The sequence below is a fragment of the Pistacia vera genome, unplaced genomic scaffold (genome assembly GCF_008641045.1).
Source record: "Pistacia vera cultivar Batoury unplaced genomic scaffold, PisVer_v2 Contig185, whole genome shotgun sequence".
Classification (NCBI taxonomy): domain Eukaryota; kingdom Viridiplantae; phylum Streptophyta; class Magnoliopsida; order Sapindales; family Anacardiaceae; genus Pistacia; species Pistacia vera.
The window spans coordinates 283606-305169 of record NW_022195948.1 but is presented as its reverse complement, the minus strand read 5'-3'; the positions used below and the strand labels follow the sequence as shown (position 1 = coordinate 305169).

At 37.8% G+C, this 21564-nt stretch overlaps 1 non-coding gene and 1 pseudogene across 1 annotated transcript; both read left to right on the top strand.

The window, feature by feature from the left end:
- Positions 1-250: 250 nt before the first annotated feature.
- On the top strand, positions 251-14825 carry LOC116126882 (annotated as a pseudogene).
- LOC116126902 lies at positions 12455-12561 on the top strand. The gene has a single exon (XR_004127551.1). It is a non-coding gene; the product is annotated as a small nucleolar RNA R71 (small nucleolar RNA).
- Positions 14826-21564: the final 6739 nt, after the last annotated feature.

Genomic DNA, 21564 nt, shown 5'->3' with positions numbered 1-21564 from the left:
GAGCTGCTTGAATTTCAATATCTATTTGGTCATAATCCCAATGGGTACACTTCTTAACGTGCCACCGCAACATCCTAGGAAATTGTTGTCGCTTATCTGAAGTCTTCATCCTCCTCCCCCGCCTTAGCGAAGACAGGGAAGACCTTATACATCCAAGCCTACATTGTAAAAAAATAGTCCATATCATAATTCAAACACATATATTACAAAAAATATAACAAAAAGCTATTAACATTTACCTGCATTACCCATGGGAAGCCAAACAAATTGTACGTGCTCGGTTTATTCTTCCCGACCCATTGGGAGTGCTTTGACGCCATGTCTTTTACTTGCAGGGAATCCATGGTTCGCTTAAATGATACCCGTCCCCACGGATAAGCATTAAAGAAGTCCAAGTTGCCTGCAAACATCACCCAATCCATATCAACGGCTTTTGTTGAGTCAGTAGCCATTAGGATCAAATATAAAAAAAATACCAAACAAATTTTGAACTTCTCTAAAGAGGTTAACCCACCTTCTTCTAACCTCTCCTCTAAATCTTGTCCTGTAATAAACGCTTGCCCCCCAAAACCTTGTTAGCCAAGCTTTTGGCAGCCCTACTCTGCTTTATTTTATTTTGCTCAACCGCATCTGGCAATTCCCCACATCTTAAGCCTGTCACCAAGGCATATTCCGTCATCCCAAACGTAGTGGCTTTCAATCCACCACGAACCACATTTCTTTATTTTTTTTGCTTTTTACTGAGTGCAGCAACATATAATGCACTCCCTACCCAAGAACACCTTTTTTCCAATTTTTTTCGATCCAAAAAATGACCGAAACAAGTCTCTTTGAATCGGTCTGCACCATTCCTCACTCCTTGTAAAATCCCCCTTATTCTCGTAAAAACTTCCCAACTTGACCTTACTGTCACCCTTACAGGGAGATACGATACCTTATCGCTTACAATCTCCAACTCGTAGTCTTTATAATTTACGCTCCGGATAATCTGCACAATCGATATAAACAAAATATCAGTAAAAAAAAATAAACCAAAACAACTAGTAGGCTGCCGCAAAAAAATAAACGAAAACAACTAATAATCTGCATAATTTGCACAATCGAAAATGGCAGCTCCAGGAGTGGACACTTATCTATTAGTTTAAATATATATTTCATTTCATTACACTATCAAAAGTAAATGCCTTTATTATAGACACTAATTAAAGGAAAAGTAACGTGAATGTAATGTATACTTGCTTTTTTGTGGGTGTCCAACAAATGTGAACACAAAAAACATAAGATATAATGTTGCAATTGGGAGGATCTCATTAAGAAGTGTTTATTGCTAGATATAGAAGTGTTTCAAGAGACTTGTAATGAAAATGTTGTTCCTAATGAAAGCACAATGGTTACTGTCCTTTTCGCTAGTGCTCATTTGGGTTCTCTTGAATTGGGCAACTGGGTTCACTCTTGGATTGAAGAACATAGACTTGGTACTAATCTTCATACTGTTAATGCTTTTATTAATATGTACTCAAAATGTGGTGATTTGGAGAAGGCTCGTGAATTGTTTGACAGTACAGAGCAAAGGGATGTTATTTCATGGAATATTATGATTGGTGGCTATACTCATTTGAGCCACTACAAAGAAGCATTATGTTATTTCGGCAAATGCTATGATCAGATGTAGAGCCTAATTATGTCACCTTTTTAAGCATTCTTCTAGCTTGTGCTTATTTAGGTGCGATTGATCTTGGCAAATGGATTCATGCTTATATAGACAAGAACTTCCAAAAACTAAACAATATATCCCTCTTGACAAGTCTTGTTGACATGTATGCTAAATGCGGAAATATAGAGGCAGCAACACAAGTTTTTGACACCATGAGTTCCAAAAGCTTGGCTTCTTGGAATGCAATGATATCTAGGTTAGGCATGCATGGGAATGCAGATAAGGCTCTTGAACTCTTCTCAAGAATGATCAGTGAATGATTCAAGCCAGATGATATTATCAGACATCTATGTAGGAGTTGGTAGATGGGACGATGTAGCAAGGAAAAGAACCAGGCTAAATGACAAAGGGATGCAGAAGGTTCCTGGTTCTAGCTCAATTGAGGTGGACAGTTCATGAGTTTCTTGTGGGTGACAAAGTACATCTTCAGTGCAAACAAATATATGAGATGTTAGATGAAATAGATACACTCTTAGAGAAGTCTGGGTTTGTTCTTGATAAATCGGAAGTGTTGTATGACATGGATGAGGAGTGGAAGGAAGGAGCCTTGAATCATCATAGTGAAAAGTTGGCAATTGCTTTCGGTTTGATTAGTACTAAGTGATGCGTTGTAACTACAACATGCAATGATAGAAGGTGCACTAGCCGCACAAAGTAATAAAGTGATGAGTGTGTATTGTTCCCATGAGGATTGATTGTTAAGCACTAATTTTCCTAAGTGTTTTTCAAGTTGGAGAGACCGAAATTGTTTGGATTAATGGGATATTAGAAAATAAACTAAAAACAAAACTTACTAAGTATTAAAAACTAATTAATGAGAGCAAGAATTTAAAGGCAAGATCAATTTAACAAAAGGTTAGGGTTTTGACTTCATTCGGACTCTATGGATGAATTTTACGGATTATGCTATTTTCACACTCACATGCACGGATTGTAAATCGAAATCTCTAACTTATCAAACATACCTTCTCAGGTTATGAATTCCTACTCTTCCCTATTAAACTTCCGCACCCAACAATTTGAAGAATAATACATCCAAGTTCATTAAGCTAATGGAATCCTAGATTAATTTCATTGACTCTCAAATCTATCTCTAGCATTCAATACTACAATGCTGATTACCCAAGAAGCTTAACATGATTCATTTCTCAATCTCATCATATTCATCAAATAAAATCAATAAAAACAGAATAACCACACAATCTTTGCAATAGAATATGAAAAAAACAATAATCAATTGATTAACCCATAGAAATCTGAGTTGCATCAAAACCCTAACCCAAAATGGGTTAGTTCATAACTAAATCACACAAAAAGCAAGAAAAACATTAAACATAGCAATCAACATATTGAAATAAGAGAAAAGAGAAGATATCCCCCCTAGTTGAAGAATCCACAAGGTTGACTCTCGAATCTTCTCCATTTCTCCACAAAAATGTCAAATCTGCTCTAAACTCAATGAAAATCAAATGAAAACTAGATGAACCTCCACAAACCTCTCTCAAAATGGTAAGGTTTTTCTTAAATAGCTCGCCCAAAAGACCTAAAGACTTTCCTAAAATAAAACTGTGCGTTTTGGAGAAATTAAAATTCGCAAACTTCGTCATGGCGAAGAAAGAATTTCGCCGCGGCGATGAGGTAAAATGGACTCTCGTGCTTAACTACTTTCGCCGCGGTGAACCTTCATGAAAATTCTAAAATTACATAATTGCCCTTCGCTTCTTTGCTTAAATCTTCGATCTTCGATGCTCTCCCATGGGAACAAGCTTCATAGTGCTTCACTCTGCTTTAGAACTCTCCCAAATTCTGATATCCACTTACTTCTGGGTCCAAAAACTGCAATTTGCTCATTATTTGCTCAAAATGTCCATTTTGGCCTGCAACACAAAATGTATAGAATTAAGTAGCAATTCAGGCATAAATGAACGAAGAAGTATCTAAAATCTGGCCAAACAGCCTAATTAAAACAGTATAATTCTCGGATTATCAAATACCACCAAACTAAAGGCATGCTCATCCGCAAGCATCAGGTACCAAACACAAAGAAAGAAAAATAACAAACAACCAAAAACACAGAACAACAAAACTGAAAACGAACAAACAAAAATTAGACTCAAACTCAACATAAGAATTGCCTAGAATTTACACAAGTCTCAAAAGTTTGTTGAAAATTATTACTAGAAAATGTTCAATACTCCAAGAAGTTATAAGTTTCATCGACTATCTTTCTCTATTGGTTCCCCGAGTAGGTGATCCCCACTTTAATCCACATTCCAACTTCTTGGATTATTTTATGCGGAAATGCAAAGTTTATCAAATGGCAGCAGACTCCATAAGCCTAAGTATCGAACTACTCTCTACTAATGAGGATTAGACATTACTAAAGATCAAAAGGTCTTTACAGGCTTGTAACGTTTGGCTCGGTTAGTAGATTTCAAAGGACAGAAAATGATAAACGAACAAGTGAACTCGGTTTCCTTAAAGCAAACATTAAGACTTAATCAACTTCCACTTTCTTTCTCAACCATCACTCAAGATGTCATCCATGTTACAACCCTCAACCATGCACAATTCTTATTTTTGCTACTGCAATGTAGTTCTCGAAATGGAACTTTTTTTTTTTTTTTTTTTTAAATAACAATAAAATTGAGGTTAATTAGCCCTCTTATTCCTCTTGCCCTTCTTACAACCTCCAAACTATTCTTCTAGTTCATTCACACAACTCTCCAAGCTCTTTGTGTTTGCATTAAATTTATAATTCTCTTAAAGGTTGCGGATGTGTTTAGGGAAAAATGTTTTGGGCATTATTGATTTCACAACAAAAATAAGGCAATGATGATTTCATAAGGCTCAAATAGGTCACCAGGGATAAAATTCATGGTCGGTTGGAAAGGCTTAAACGTTCCGAAAACTACCTAAATCTCTTCCTCAATAATGTCTATTCCTAGAATTTCGCTTCAAGCACTTCTCAACTAGGTTCTAGAGTCTACCCACATTATCAAGACTTTACCTAACCACATAAAATGAATCTAAGCATGCTGAAATAATAAAAATGGTAGTTGAACCACTCAACAAACCTCAAGCCTCAAGCACTTCTCAACTAGGTTCTAGAGTCTACCCACATTATCAAGACTTTACCTAACCACATAAAATGAATCTAAGCATGCTGAAATAATAAAAATGGTGGTTGAACCACTCAACAAACCTCAAGCAAAATTCAGTCAATCAACATAAACTTGAAGCAATGCTTAACATTTCTCACCAATAAAATCCCAACAATCCTATTCTCATCAGAGACTTATGTAATTCATCATTGGCATACATAACAAAACATGAAAATAAAATAAACACAAATAAAAAATTTTCAAATTTTTCCTACCCCCAAACTAAAGATGACATTGTCCCCAATGTCACATTATGTACGAATTAGGAATAGAAAAACAAAATCTACAAAGGTACGAGATAGTTCCCTGATTAATCCGTGAAGATGAAGTTTTGCTCAACAGCATGCACACCCAGTCCTTGGCTTTCTCATCACCATAATCTGTAAAAACAATTGAAATACTGTGGTGTCCATTGTGTTAGAAAAGTTCACTGACTAATATGAAAATATTACAATCCTAATCTCGCCTTTACAACTACTAGGAAATTTAAAACAAACTTTAAACCATCCAAAACAAAAAGCAATTTAGTTCCATGTTCAAAATGAAATACAAAAACAACTAAAGCAAAGAAAATAAAATACAAAAACAGGTGTTCAAGTTCATTCTTCGGCCTCCTCCTCTCCCTCGGTATCGTCCCCTTCTAAGTCAGAGCCTATCCATTCTTTTGAATCCCAGTCAGCCCATTGGAAGCTCGAAGTATCAACGTTGAGCTTGGTGAAGCAATTGTGCTGCATGTCATACATCATATGGGTCTGCTCTGCTAGCTAATCCTGACGTTTTGCCATTCGTTTTATCAGACCCAGCATCTACTGCATCATCTCCTTCATAGTGGCTGTGGAACTGGATGATGTGGCAATGCCTTGGGTGGTTCTCTATTGTTTTGTCCCGGCGCTGGGTTGCTCACTGGGTTGATGCTCAAGCAGTTTCCGATAGTAGGTTGTGTCGAGAGCTGGGGCAACATGGATAAGTGGTTCATCATCCTCCTTCTGTACTCCTGCTTTAATGCACAGTTCGGTGATGAGATGTGGGAAGGGGAAACTCCCTCGCCCTAGTTGGGATGCATTCTGTATACAATTCAAGATGATCTTCCCCACATCCATCTTCTTTCCGGTGGCAATAGTGTAAAGCAGCAATGCCTTGTCAAAAGTGACTGAACTGTAATATGTTTCCGGCATCATCCGTGCACACACAAAATACTACCACAACCTAGCTGTCGGAGTCAGATTGGTTCCCTTGATGCTCTTTTTTCCCTTTTTTGACACCTCCCAAGGGGTATCTGGTTTTGCTATAACCTTAAGGATCTCATCCTCCTGAAATTGTCTCTTCTTAAACTCCAGATACTCATTAGGGTTAATCGAAGGCAAGTGAAAAAAATCATTGATGACCTTCACATCAAATGGCACATCAATACCCGTTACAAACACATGACCAGGATCACAATCAGGGAGGTTGGCGTAAAACTCTCTTACTATCGGCTCTACAGCCGCATGTCTGGGTTCATCCATAAATGCATTCCACTTTCGCCCTTCACTCCACTTTTCAGCATAAACAGTGGTCAACCCCCTCTCGACAATAAATCCATTATCTTTCCTTTGGATTGCCCCTTCATATCATTTCCGAGCCTTGTCATTCACAAATCAGTTGTCCACCTTTTTCCCTTTTCCTTTCCCCTTGGACAACACTTTGAGCAGCATTTTCCCAAACTACAAATCTACTCGACAATTCAACTCTAGGCACCCTACGAACAACCACAATCAATCCTGCAAAAATATCGCACTTCCAAAAATCGCACCTAGACCCCCAAACTTCGATTCTTCCAAACTTCACAAAACACTCCCAAAATTCAAAACTCAAACTCCTCAACACCACACAATTCACAATCTACACTTCCTCAAACAAAATCAACGCACAATAATACTAAATATCCACAACTCAATCAACAATCAAAATTTTCAGATCTACTACTCTAAACTCGAAATTGTGCAATTAAAAGCTTAGGGAACTTGAAATCTTACCAAAACTAGGATGTATTCGCCGCCAATTTAGCCAAAGCAACCTAGATTCCAAAAACCCCAAATTCTTGAACCCACAATTTTCTTCAATTTTTCGCGAAGATCTTTGCTAAAATGAGTTGTTTTGGTGTTTAGAAAGGTTAAAGAGTGAGATATTGTGCTGGGAAATCACTGGAAAGGCTCTGGATCAAAGATGGAAAAAGTTTGCTCTCGGATGTGTTTGAAGTGTTTTGCGAAAAATGAAGAGCCGCGGTTTCTATTTATAAAAAACAGGTTTCGCCGTGGCGAAGTTCTTCACTCCTTTGAAAAGTTACCCAGTCGATGCCGCGGCGAAGAAACATTCTTCCCCACGGCAAAAAATTCTAGCGCATACAACACCGCGGCGAACTTCCCTTAGTCAATTTCGCCCAACTTTCTTCGCCGCAGCGAAAATTTCCAGAGCTTACATTGCCTCGGCGAAGAAAATACTTCGCTGCGGTAAGTTTGAGACTTTTCGAATTCCATTTCTTGCACAATGCAGTTCATCGCGGCAAAGAAACTTCTTCGCCATGGCGAAAATTGGAAAATTTCCATTTTTTGCCTTGATTCGATAATTCACCTGAAACACCTAAAAACACACAAATTAAACTTCATCTACAAATCATAAGAAAACTAAACAACTTCAAAAAAATAAATAACAACAATAAATGAAAACACTTGGGTTGCCTCCCAAGGAGCGCTTGTTTATAGTCGAAAGCTCGACTTTCTCAAGTCTTCATGTCAGAATGTCAAGCCGGAGGGGGATTGACTTGCAACTCATCACCCCATCGATGTATGGCTTCAACCTCTGTCCATTGACCTTAAATGTGCCTTTGTCTTCATGTGACACCTCCACCGCTCCAAACAGGTAAACTCTTGTAACTATGAAGGGTCCGGACCATCTAGACTTAAGTTTTCCAGGGAATAGCCTAAGTCTAGAATTATACAACAACACTTTCTGACCCACTTCAAAGTTCTTCTTCCGGATATGCTTGTCATGCCACCTTTTTGTCTTTTCTTTGTAAATCCGAGCATTCTCATATGCTTCGTGACGAAACTCATCGAGTTCATTCAAAGCAACATCCTTTCTTCCCCAGCTGCTCGTAAATCCATGTTGAGCTGCTTAACTGCCCAGTATGCCTTATGCTCGAGTTTTATCGGCAAGTGACATGCCTTCCCATAGACCATCCTAAATGAAAGCATACCAATCGGAGTCTTAAATGCAATGCGGTAGGCCCATAATGCATCATCTAATTTTCTTGACCAATCCTTCCTAGATGCATTCACTGTCTTCTCTAAAATGCCCTTAAGTTCTCTGTTTGACAGTTCCACTTGCCCACTAGTCTGTGGATGGTGCGGTGTCGCAACTCTATGTTTCACTCCATACTTTCCTAAAAGCGCATCCAATTGCTATTGCAAAAATGCAATCCTCCATCACTGATGATTGCCCGTGGTACTCTAAATCTTGAGAAAATGTTCTTTCTCACAAAATTAACCACCACCCTGGCATCATTGGACGGCAATGCAACTGCTTCCACCCATTTCGATACGTAATCCACCGCTACCAAAATGTACATGTTTCCATAAGAATTAGGGAAAGGACCCATAAAGTCAATTCCCTACACATCGACATCTCAACAACTAGGATATTGTTCAACGGCATCTCATCTTTCTTCGAAATATTTCCACTCCGTTGGCATTGGTCACATTCCTGAACCATCTGGAAAGAATCCTTGAAAAGGGTTGGCCAATAAAACCCAGATTGAAGAACCTTGGCTGATGTCCTAGCTCCTTCAAAATGGTCACCCACTTCCCTCTGATGGCAATGCCTTAGAATACTCTCCATTTCCTCTTTCGGGACATATCTACGTATCATCTGATTAGCACAATGTCTATACAGAAATGGCTCTTCCCAGAAGTAATACTTCAAATCTTAGAAAAACTTCCTCTTTTGTTGGAAGGTCATGCCAATTTGGAGCACTCTCGCTGACAACTAGTTTGCAAAATCTGCATACCACGATGCTTTCTCCACTCTCATCAATTTCTCATCTGGGAAAGTTTCTCTGATTTGGGTTTCTTCTTCATTTCCCTAAATTGGTCGTTCAATCCTTGACAAATGGTCCGCAACCACATTTTCTGACCCCTTCTTATTTCGTATCTCCAACTCAAACTCTTGTAGCAATATGATCCATCTTATTAGCCGATGTGTCGCTTCTTGCTTTGCCAATAGGTGCTTGAGTGCTGAATGGTCCGTGTAGACTATCACCTTGGCAACTAGCAAATATGAACGAAATTTGTCAAAAGCAAAAACCACAACCAACAATTCTTTTTCAGTGGTGGTGTAATTCAATTGTGCATCAATGAGTGTTTTGTTTGCATACTGAATTACATGCAACACTTTGTTTTTCCTCTATCCTAACACTACTCCTAATGCAAAATCACTAGCATCACACATCAATTCAAATGGCAGTCCCCAATCAGGAACTGCAATAATAGGTGCAGACACTAATAATTTTTTTAAAGTTTGAAAGGCATGCATGCATTCATCATTAAAATCAAAAGCAACATCTTTAATCAATAAATATCAAAGGGGTTTAGAGATCTTAGAAAAATCCTTGATAAACCGTCTATAAAACCCTGCATGCCCCAAGAAACTCCGAACTGCTTTAACATTTGAGGGTGGTGGTAGCTTTTTAATCACGTCTATTTTTGCTCGATCCACTTCTATGCCATCCCTTGAAATTCTATGACCAAGCACTATTCCTTCCTAGACCATGAAGTGGCACTTCTCCCAGTTGAGCACCAAGTTCGTCTCCTTACATCACTGCAAAACAAGTGAAAGATTAGATAAACAATTATCAAAAGATAAACCAAAAATAGAGAAGTCATCCATGAAGACTTCTATAAACCGCTCCACCATATCTCTAAAGATCGACATCATGCATCTCTGAAATGTGGCTGGTGCATTGCATAACTCAAAAGGCATCCTTCGGTAAGCAAAGGTTCCATAGGGACAAGTGAAGATCGTCTTCTCTTAATCCTCAAGAGCGATGGCAATCTGATTATATCCTGAATAACCATCCAGGAAACAGTAGTAAGCATGCCCTACCAATCTCTCCAACATCTGATCAATGAAAAGAAGTGGAAAATGATCCTTTTTTATCGTTTCATTTAATTTCTAGTAGTCAATGCATACTCTCCAGCCTGTGACCGTCCTAGTTGGTATCAATTCATTGCTTTCATTTTTTATCACTGTGATACCTTTTTTCTTCGGAACTACTTGCACCGGGCTCACCTATGGACTATCAGAAATAGGATAAATTATGCCCGCATGTAGAAGTTTAACCACCTCCTTTCTCACCACTTCCTTCATCGAAGGATTCAGTCTCCGTTGTGGTTGCACCCTAGGTTTGACATCATCTTCCATAAGTATCTTATGCATACAAAATGACAGAGATATGCCTCTAATATCTGAAATAGTCCATCCAATTGTTGATCTATGTTCTCTTAAGACCCGAATCAACCGCTCTTCTTCCAATTTGCTCAACCTTGAACTGATGATTATTGGGAAGGTTTCTGCTTCACCAAGATACACATATTTGAGATGGGAAGGCAAAGGCTTCAGTTCGAGCTTCGGAGGTTCTTCCTTTCTTTCCTTTTCCTTCTCCTTCTCAAAATCAAATTCCTCAAATTCTAGATCTTAGCTCTCATCAATAGGCTGAAGTGCTTCCAACAATCTTGTACATTCATTCTTCGCCGACTCATCTACCTCTACTATTTTTTATTGGGCAATACAAGCTTCTAGAGGCAATTGTGGAGTGTTCTCTTCAATAGCCTCTACTACTAGTTTATCCACCACATCAACGCTAAAGCATGAATCCAACTCGGATGGAAACTTCATAGCTTCAAACACATTGAACGTTATTGTTTTATCTTGAACTCTTAACAGTAACTTTCCTTCTTGCACATCAATGAGTGCTCTTCCCGTGGCTAAAAATGGTCTTCTCAAAATGAGAGGAATTTCTTTATCCTCTTCCATGTCCAAAACAACAAAGTCCGCCAGAAAGGTAATCTTGTCCATTTTCACCAACACATCTTCGACTATACCTCTCAGATGTTTGATGGATCTATCTGCAAGTTGCAACGACATGGTCGTTAGCTTCACTTCACCAATTCCCAATCTCCTGAAAACAGAAAAAGGCATTAGATTGATGCTTGCACCTAAATCACACAAAACTCGATCAAAAGTAATGTCTCATATAATGCAAGGAATAGTAAAACTCCCTGGATCTTTGAGTTTTGGGGGTAGCTTCTTCTGGAGAATGGCGCTGCACTCCTCCGTGAGCATCACTGTTTCCTCATCTTCTAGCTTCCTTTTGTTTGATAAAATCTCCTTGAGAAATTTCGCGTAGCTTAGCATCTGTTGCAATGCATCTGCAAAAGGAATGTTAATATGCAGTTTTTCAAATATTTCAATAAATTTGGAAAACTACTTATCCTGATTCTTTTTCTTGAGTCTTTGAGGAAAAGGCACGGAAGGAGTGTGATGTGCCAATTCTGGTGGTATCTCGAGAAATGGCAATTTCTCTTTCTTTTGTCTTTATCTCTCTTCCCGCTTTTGTTCATCAACCCTAGAACTGGTTGGTTTCTCTTCAGCAACTATCTCTTCATCAACTTCCTCATAAGAATCTTCCTTTTCTTTTGGTGGGCTTCCTTCTTTCCCTGATCGTTCTACTTCTTCTAACACTGTCCCACTTCTTAGAGTTATTGCATTTGCTTGCTCACGTGGGTTAGTCACTGTGTTGCTCGGTAGGGACCCTTATGGTCTCTCATTTAGCTTTGCAGCCAATTGCCCCACCTGTACCTCCAGGTTCCGAATGGAAGCCCCTTGATTTCTGAAATTTGTCCTCGTCTCATTCATAAAACCTGTGGTCTCTTGCATAAACTTTCCAAACATGTCCTCCAATTTTGTCACTCTTTGCTCTCCTGGTTGATTGTTCACCCCTGCTTGGTTGTTTGGCAATGCTCTTTGGTTCCATTGATTGTTTTACTGATTCTATTGGTTCTGATTGCCCCAAGATAGGTTCAGATGATTCCTCCAACCGGGATTATATGTGTTGGAGTACGGGTTGTTCGATTGCCTTTGATTTCCTGCCAAGTAGTTAACCTACTCCGATGATGAAGACGTTGAAGCAAACGTGTTCCCCACTTGGCATTCACTGCTCACATGACCACCTGCACAAAATTCACAAATTAGTTGAGGAGCTTGAATAGAATTTACCTGCATACTTCCCAACTGTTTCTGAAGTGCTGTGAGTTCGGCTGAAATGGCTGTGTATGCATCAACTTCATGAAGACCTATAGATTTCTTCGGTTGCACCTTTTCATTAGGTCTTTGATAGTTGTTACTTGACAGAACTTCAAGCAACTCATGAGCTTCTTCAGGTGTCTTATTTTGTAGTGCTCCTCCCGAGGCTGCATCCACCATAGTTTACACATTTACCATCAATCCATTATAAAACGTTTGAACTTGCATCCAAACTGGCAACCTATGATGTGGACACTTCCTCAGTAATTCTTTGTATCTCTCCCACACCTCATATAATGATTTAGACTCTTCCTGTAGAAAAGATGTGATATCATTTCTCAATTTCGCTGATTTTGCTAGAGGAAAGAATTTGGTCAGGAACTTCTGTGCTAAATCATTCCATGTTATGATCGTTCCTGATGGTAGTGCCATTAACCATCCCTTAGCCTTATCCCTCAATGAAAATGGGAACAGTCTCAATCTGATGGTATCATCTGACACTCCGTTTGACTTGAAAGTATCACAAATCTCCAAAAAATTTGCAATGTGCAGATTTGGATCTTCCTTCAAATCTCCCTTGAACTGTACCAACTGTTGTATCATATGGATGATTGCCGGCTTTATCTCGAAGTTGTTGGCTTGTACCACTGGTCTAGTTATGCTCAACCCACTGCCATCAACTGAGGGAACTGAGAATTCCCTTAATGTTCTATTCTCTGCCATCTCAATAACTATGACTTCTGGTTCAACTATAGCCTCTCTTTCTCTTCTTTCTCTGTTAAGTCTTCTAGTGGTTCTTTCAATCTCAGGATCAACAAGAACCACTGGCTAACGTTTTGCTCTTCGCATAAACTACACAGAAAGAGAGAAAAAGTGAGATCACACACCAACCAAAAAGAACAAACAAAAATTAAACTAAAAACAATTAAACAAAGAAAAATAAAGCTCCAATCTAGCTAACACAAGAAAAATTTAATGTTAACATACAACTCAATCCCCAGCAACGGCACCAAAAACTTGAGGCGTTGTAACTATAACATGCAATGATAGCCAGTGCACTAGTCGCACAAAGTAATAAAGTGATGAGTGAGTATCGTTCCCACGAGGATTGATTGTTAAGCACTAATTTTCCTAAGTATTTTTCAAGTTGGAGAGATCGAAATTGTTTGGATTAATGGGAGATTAGAAAATAAACTAAAAACAAAACTTACTAAGTATTAAAAACTAATTAATGAGAGCAAGAATTTAAAGGCAAGAGTAATATCAATTTAAGAAAAGGTTAGGGTTTTGACTTCATTCAGACTCTATGGATGAATTTTACGGATTATGCTATTTTCACACTTATATGCACGGATTGTAAATCGAAATCTCTAAGTTGTCAAACATACCTTCTCAGGCTATGAATTCCTACTCTTCCCTATTAAACTTCCACACCCAACAATTTGAAGAATAATACATCCAAGTTCATTAAGCTAATGGAATCCTAGATTGATTTCATTGATTCTCAAATCTATCTCTAGCATTCAATACTACAATGCTGATTACCCAAGAAGCTCAACATGATTCATTTCTCAATCTCATCATATTCATCAAATAAAATCAATAAAAACAGAATAACCACACAATCTTTGCAATAGAATATGAAAATAACAATAATCAATTGATTAACCCATAGAAATCTGAGTTACATCAAAACCCTAACCCAAAATGGGTTAGTTCATAACTAAATCAACACAAAAAGCAAGAAAAACATTAAACATAGTAGTCAACATATTGAAATAAGAGAAAAGAGAAGATATCCCCCCTAGTTGAAGAATCCACAAGGTTGACTCTCGAATCTTCTCCATTTCTCCACAAAAATGTCAAATATATTCTAAACTCAATGAAAATCAGACGAAAACTACATGAACCTCCACGAACCTCTCTCAAAATGGTAAGGTTTTCCTTAAATAGCTCGCCCAAAAGACCTAAAGACTTTCCTAAAATAAAACTATGCATTTTAGAGAAACTAAAATTCGCAGACTTCGCCGCGGCGAAGAAAGAATTTCGCCGCGGCGACGAGGTAAAATGGACTCTCGTGCTTAACTGCTTTCGCCGCGGCGAAGAATAGACTTCGCCACAGCAAACCTTCATAAAAATTATGAAATTACATAATTGCCCTCTACTTGCTTCTTTGCTTAAATCTTCGATCTTCGATGCTCTCCCATGGGAACAAGTTTCATAGTGCCTCACTTTGCTTCAGAACTTTCCCAAATTCTGAGATCCGCTTACTTCTGGGTCCAGAAACTCCAATTCGTTCATTATTTGCTCAAAGTGTCCATTTTGGCCTACAACACAAAATGTATAGAATTAAGTAGCAATTCAGGCATAAATGAACTAAGAAGTATCTAAAATCCGGCCAAACAGCCTAATTAAAACAGTATAATTCTCGAATTATCACTAAGCCAGGGACAACAATTAGAATTGTGAAGAATCTTCGAGTATGTGGGAATTGTCATTCTGCAACGAAGCTAATATCAAAGATCTTCAATAGGAAAATTATTGCTAGAGATAGAAATTGTTTCCACAATTTCAAAAATGGTTCTTGTTCTTGCAATGAATATTGGTAAAATTCAGACCTTGAATGTACAATATCTAGGATAAATTTGAAGCACTAGTCTCATTAAGAAGGTTGCCAACCAACATAAGAAAAGAACCACTATAGGAGACTAAAAACAAATTGTAAACCTTAAAAATATTAGTAATGAACCCTTTCCACTCATGTAACTGTGTTTTAAACCTAAATATAAAAGAACCGCACCTTTCGATTTTCTACTATAAATAACAACAGACCTGCTTCACTGTCTGAAACTGAATCAGGGAAAGCACCCATCACAAACCACAACTTTGAATAAAAATAGTTGTCCACTCCCACTTATAACAAACTTCACTTTCTAAAACTTAAAAATCAGGCAACATAATCCCCCCCAGAAAATGCCAATGACCAAAGCAACAACACTAGGCTAAAATCAAGCTAAATTATAGATTTGTCAGCTCTATGAAAAATGTCAAATGCCAACATGCTTTTCTCACCACCTAAAATGCATTTATAGAACAAACATCCTTTGAGACACAAGACTCCAAAATGACCCACATCAGCATTGCAGCCTTAAAGAATTAACCACAAAATATAACAGTCAAATATTGGCATTCTTTTTCATCCATGCAAAACTAAAGCATTATGAAGCACAAAATAGAGAGATTCACTGAAAATAGCTTTGTCATAATAAAACACTTCCAACAAATCTAAAACCCCTTGGTCCGAAGAGGGTGTGCCAACAAAATTCCATGTTCTGAAACCCCTCGCACAACAAAATTCCCCCAAATTCGCACAAATCATCCATTTTCTCGTCCAATTAAAAAAACAAGTAAAAATATGTACCATTTCTTCGCCCGCGTCCTCCTCGTCGCCTAAATTCTCGTTAGCGTCCTCCTCCTCGCCTGAATTCTCGTTGGTGTCCTTCTCTTCAGAACCGTTTTGCGATTCTTCTCTCTGTTGTTGTGCTGCCGTCGTCTCCTCTGCCTGTGGACCACCTTCACTGATCGGATGGTCCACCGGAGCAGCCATTGAACTGCTTACACCGCCAGACTCTAGGATTCAAAGTGGCGTTGGGTTTTCCTCCTCTTTGTGAATGTCAACCATGGTTTTAAGAAAGGAAGCTTTAGGATTGAAAATGGATCGAAAATTTGCAAGAATGTGGGACTGTAGCCGCCGGAAATCGCAAAGAATGGGTTTAGGGTTCGTCGGTCGATATTTGCCTAATACATTCGATTAAGCGATTTTGAATAGGTGGGGCTCATTTTTAATTTTCAAATTTTAAATAACTTTCATTAATTATGATTTTGCCCACATATGTTTAAATCTTTTCATTTGAACCCATTTTACATGTTTAATGAATCCTAACTGTGCCACGTCAGCTTTTCTAAATTAAAAAAAAAAAAATCAAAAATATTTTCAGGGCCATTTTGTTAAATGGAAACTTTGGATGTCCGAGAGTTAAATTTTCTCGAAATTGCTCCCCTCCCTCCTGCCATTACCATCGGAACAGCCCCTCATGTTGCTGTTTGTTCTTAGAAAAACCAAAGCCCCTCCTCCCCCTCTACATCTTCTTCTTCCTCCACCCTTCTTTTTTAGTTTAATTGTGTTTTCTTTTCAAGTTAGTTGTGATTACTGTACTTGTAATTGTAGAGTCTGCAGATAATTGCATAAAGATAGTAAATTTTTTTCTTAAATACTCAGACAGTTTGTCCCTTTTATACAAGTCTTTGGATTTTTCCTATTTGAAATGTTTTGAAACTCTCACTCTCTTCCAGATGTTACATAATTGTAAAGTTGCTCGTGTGCTTCCTCGCATAGCTGATTGTGCAAAGAATGATCATAATGCAGTGCTCCGTGCAAGGTATGACTACTCTTCTTTGAATTGATGATGCAGTTTTATGCTGTTGTTCAAATCATCTTTTTTTGGATTGCAGGTGTTGTGAATATGCCCTATTGATATTAGAACATTGGCCTGATGCTCTAGAAATAAAGCGATCTGCTGATCTATACGAAGCTTTTATTAGGTGTTGTGCTGCTGATAGTGAGGTATTTAGGTTGGAAATTTCATTTTCCTTTTTTTTTTTTTTTTTTCCAAAATGTTTGGAGACCTGCATTTGGTCTCTACGTGCTTTCTTATACTGTCTATATAATTGACTAAAATACTTCATATCATTTTCTTTTTCCTTGTTCTCTACATTGCCAGTAATATCGGTTGAAGCCTCATTATTTACTTTGTTATCAATTTTATTCTTGAATCTTAACAGGTACAATCAATTGCAAGAATGTGCTACACACTTTTTGCAAAGACTTGCCCAGAGCGATCCCATCGCTTATTTTCATCCTTTGATCCAATCATTCAAAGGGTATATAGTTTGTTCTTTTCCAAAGAATGTTTTTACATACTACCATTGGTAAGGCCATAGTTAAAGGGATTGTGGTTTTGACAGATAATTAATGAAGAGGATGGTGGGAGGCATAGGCGAAACGCTTCTCCTTCTCTCCTGGCCCTCCTGTCTTTACTTCACCAGTTAGGCCTGCTACTATGCCTTTTCGGACATCTCCTACAACTCTACAGCTTGTCGCTTTCTCTTTAGGTTCATCTTTGCCCACATCTTCACCTCTCTATTTCTGTAATGGGTCAGTTGAGTTGCAGCACCAAGTTCTTGATGTTATTGAAGAAACAACACCTTATGGGGAATCTTTATGTGTTATGTTTTCAGCTCATAAGGTACCCCTCTTTCTCTCTAATTCATTGCAAAGGCATCCTTATTCATCATGAACTGACGTTGCTGTAGTATCTCTACTATTTGCATGTGTTAAATCATGAATATTACGTGTTTTAATATTTCATTACATTCACATTCATTTTGTTATGTAGGTGTTGAAACAGAAGAAACAAGCAAATGTACCCAGTTTAGGTTTTAGGGCACTAGTTTCTCCTGGGAGAGGTTTTACCAATTTATGTTTTACTTAGTAGATGAAACCAGCATTTAGTAATGTAAAGTCATTCGATGATGCAGTGGTGACTGATTACTTGAATGATTGATGAGTTAAAGTGTAAATCAATTATTAGTAATCAGAACCAACTTTAAAGCAACGAATGGAGAAAGAAAAGAAGGCATTTGAAGCTAGTGGAGATATAAAAGCATGGAATAGATTTAGCTGTGTTTTTTTAGCAGCAGAAAGTGTATTTAGTTAGAAAGGGTTGGCAAGATCCATAGAATCTTTAGAGTATGGACTGAAAGTGTATTTAGTTGAGACAAAACGCATGGTTTGGTAGGTTGTCATTTTAGGAACTGTTGGAACTATCATTTTTCAGATTTCTTTATTGTATTTGCTTCTTATTAATCAATATAATTTCCTTATTTTTTTCTCTTAATTGATTATTTGCTAAGTGAGGATCTTGGTTGACAGATTTTTAGGCTATTGTTTTATCGGTTTTTCTCTTAATTTGTTGAACACTTATACTGAATCAGAAAACAATTTTCATGGTTTTGATGAGTACTTTATATGAGATTATCAAATTAGCCTTGGTCGCTTAAGAGATGTGGGCTATTGCTTAAGCGATTAAGGCTTATCTATACTGGATTGCTTAAACGAGAGCAGACATCGTTTAAGCAATCATGTACTTGAGGATTATTTAAATACAAATTAGCCTTGGTCGTTTAAGCGATGTGGGTTATCGCTTAAATTATCAAGGCTTATATATGTTGGATCGCTTAAGCGAGAGTTGCATCACTTAAGCGATTGTGTACTTGAGGATTATTTAAACACAAATTAACCTTATCGCTTAAGCGATGTAGGCTATCGCTTAAGTGATCAAGGCTTATCTGTACAGGACCACTTAAGTGAGAACTGATATCGCTTAAGCGATCTTGAATTTGAGAAGGAATAGTCAAGTATCAAGAAAATTGGTCTTGGTCGCTTAAGTGACGTAGGCTATCGCTTAAGCGATCACGACTTATCTGTATAGGATCACTTAAGTGACAGTTGACATCGCTTAAGTGATCAAGGGTAATTTGCTTTTGTGCTTAGAATAATCCTTCTCAAATACACAATCGCTTTAGTGATGTCAGCTCTCGCTTAAGCGATCCAATATAAATAAGTTGTGATCGCTTAAGTGATAGCTTACGTCCCTTAAGCGACCAAGGTCAATTTGCTTCTTTTCTCCTCAATCTTTTGATATTGTGTGTTTGAGTGAGAAATTATATTCTGTAATGTATGTCAGTTGTATGTTCAATTATAACCATCCATATTTGTGAAATGAGGTACATTTCTACTAACGTGTCACACTAGTGTGCTATGACATTCCTCCATGTATCATAGGGTTGTTAGTCACATATCATAGCTGTTATATTTTAATGTTGTGAACGTCCGAAGTTTAAATTAACATTGATAATCTTCTTAAATGGCCTTAATATGTGTTGATGGAATTAGGTTGTCAAATAATCCTTCTTAATTGGTCTTAATATATGTTAATAACCGATGTCGCTTAAGTGATCAAGGCTAATTTGCTTCTTTTCTCCCGAATCTTGTGATGTTGTAAACGTCCCAAGTTAACATTAACATTACTTAATATGGGGTTGTCAAAAAATCCATATAAAAAAAAATCACTTAAGCGATCCAGTATATATAAGTCTTGATCACTTAAGCGATAGCCCACATCGCTTAAGCGACCCAGGATAATTTGTGTCTAAACTCGTCCTCAAGTACACGATCGCTTAAGCAACGCAGCTCTCACTTAAGCGATTAGTATATATAAGCCTTAATTGCTTAAGTGATAGCCCACATCGTTTAAGCGACGAAGGCTAATTTGTGTCTAAACTCGTCCTCAAGTACACGATCGCTCAAGCGATGCAGCTCTCGTTTAAGCAGTCCAGTATATATAAGCATGGATCGCTTAAGCGATATCCCACATCGCTTAAGCAACCAAAGCTAATTTGTGTCTAAACTCATCATCAAGTACACGATCGCTTAAACGATACAGCTCTCACTTAAGCGATCCAGTATTTATGCCTTGATCGCTTAAAGCGATAGCCGACGTCGCTTAAGTGACCAAGGCCAATTTGTGTCTAAACTCATCCTCAAGTACACGGTCGCTTAAGTGATCCAATATTTATGCCTTTATCGCTTAAGCCATAGCCAACGTCGCTTAAGTAACTAAGGCTAATTTGTGTCAAAATAATTGTAATCGCTTAAGCGATGTCAGCTCTCGCTTAAGCGAGCCTACACAAATTAGCCCTGATCGCTTAAGCGATCAAGGCCAACTACTGTCAAAATCATCCTTACTATCATCTATTTAAAACTTCAAACAAAAAGATATCCAATTGTCAACAAATTGGCCTTGGCAACTGATAAAACAGCAACCTAAAAATCTGTCAACCAAGATCCTCACTCACCAAACAATCAATTAAGAGAAAAACTGAAGAAATTTCATTGATTAACATGAAACAAATTGTTAGAGTAGGTGCCCTAGAGCCAATCAATTATTGTAGAATTGACTCTTTGTAATAATGTTCATTGATCAATAAAAGGCATTTTATACTATATCACGTAAATCATCATTGTATATATTGATATATGTCCTTAGAATGACTCTTTGTAATAACGTTCATTGATCAATAAAAGGCATTTTATACTATATCGCGTAAATCATCATTGTATGTATTGATATATGTCCTTAGAATGGTAAAACCGTGACGAGGGTATCAAGTGTTTCAAATCTTGATAGTGAGAACCCTATAAGCACATAAGGTGGTCATTCTAGAAACGTCCGTAGCCCCAGTATTATTCTGAAGTAAGGGCACAGATAATACGGTAAGGCTATCATAGTGTTGAACGACCCTGTCGAAAGGCAGTGACTGATCTCACTTGTCAAGGTTGTTTGGTGACAACCTGGTGCAACACATGGGTGCTTGCTGTAGGCAAGTTCACTGGACTGACCCACCAGAGGATTCCATATGGATGGTAACCCCAGTGTCTATGGAACAAATCCTCTAACGAATGGTGGAGCATGTGATCCTTAGACTTGAGATCACCGGAGCGCCTTGTGCACCGATTGGTATAGTTTGACACTAGCCTAACACAGTTCTATTTAGAGCTGTCAATACGGTGGTGATTGGCTGCATTAAGGAGTGTATCAAGACTATGGTGGATAGACAAAAGATTTATCACTCTCGAGTACGGAAGAAGTTATCTCACGACGCAATTCAATAAATAGCAATGACACTAAAACTGTGGCCACAGTGAGATTGAGTTGTTGCTCTATCCAGTTTATAATACAGGTCATTGGTCCAGTAACTGAATACATAATATCGAGAGTAACTGAGGTTAACACTATTTCTATGCCCCGGTCTTGTCGAGATAACGGATAATGAAAGGATCGAATTGTATGGTAACCATATCGTTGACAGATAGCTACTTCGCTAAATCCGAATCTATCGAGTGGCCATGATGCCTTGCTAGGGGCCAATCTTGGTTTGTGTGTAGTGAAATGATTAATTAGTGTTAATCGCGATACTATACACTACCGATATGATGAGTAGCCTATGGGTCACACACATAGAAAATAATTTAAGAACCAGTTTATAAGAATAGCGTTTTTGTCTTTTTAGACGAAATGGTATTTTGGTAATTTCACAGTGCAATTAAATTTGCTGAGGTCGTAGCCTTTATTTAATTTGATATTAAAATTAAATAAGTGAGATTATGTTTAAATATGTGTTCGCATATATTTAAATAAATTATCATTATTGTTAAATGTTAATATA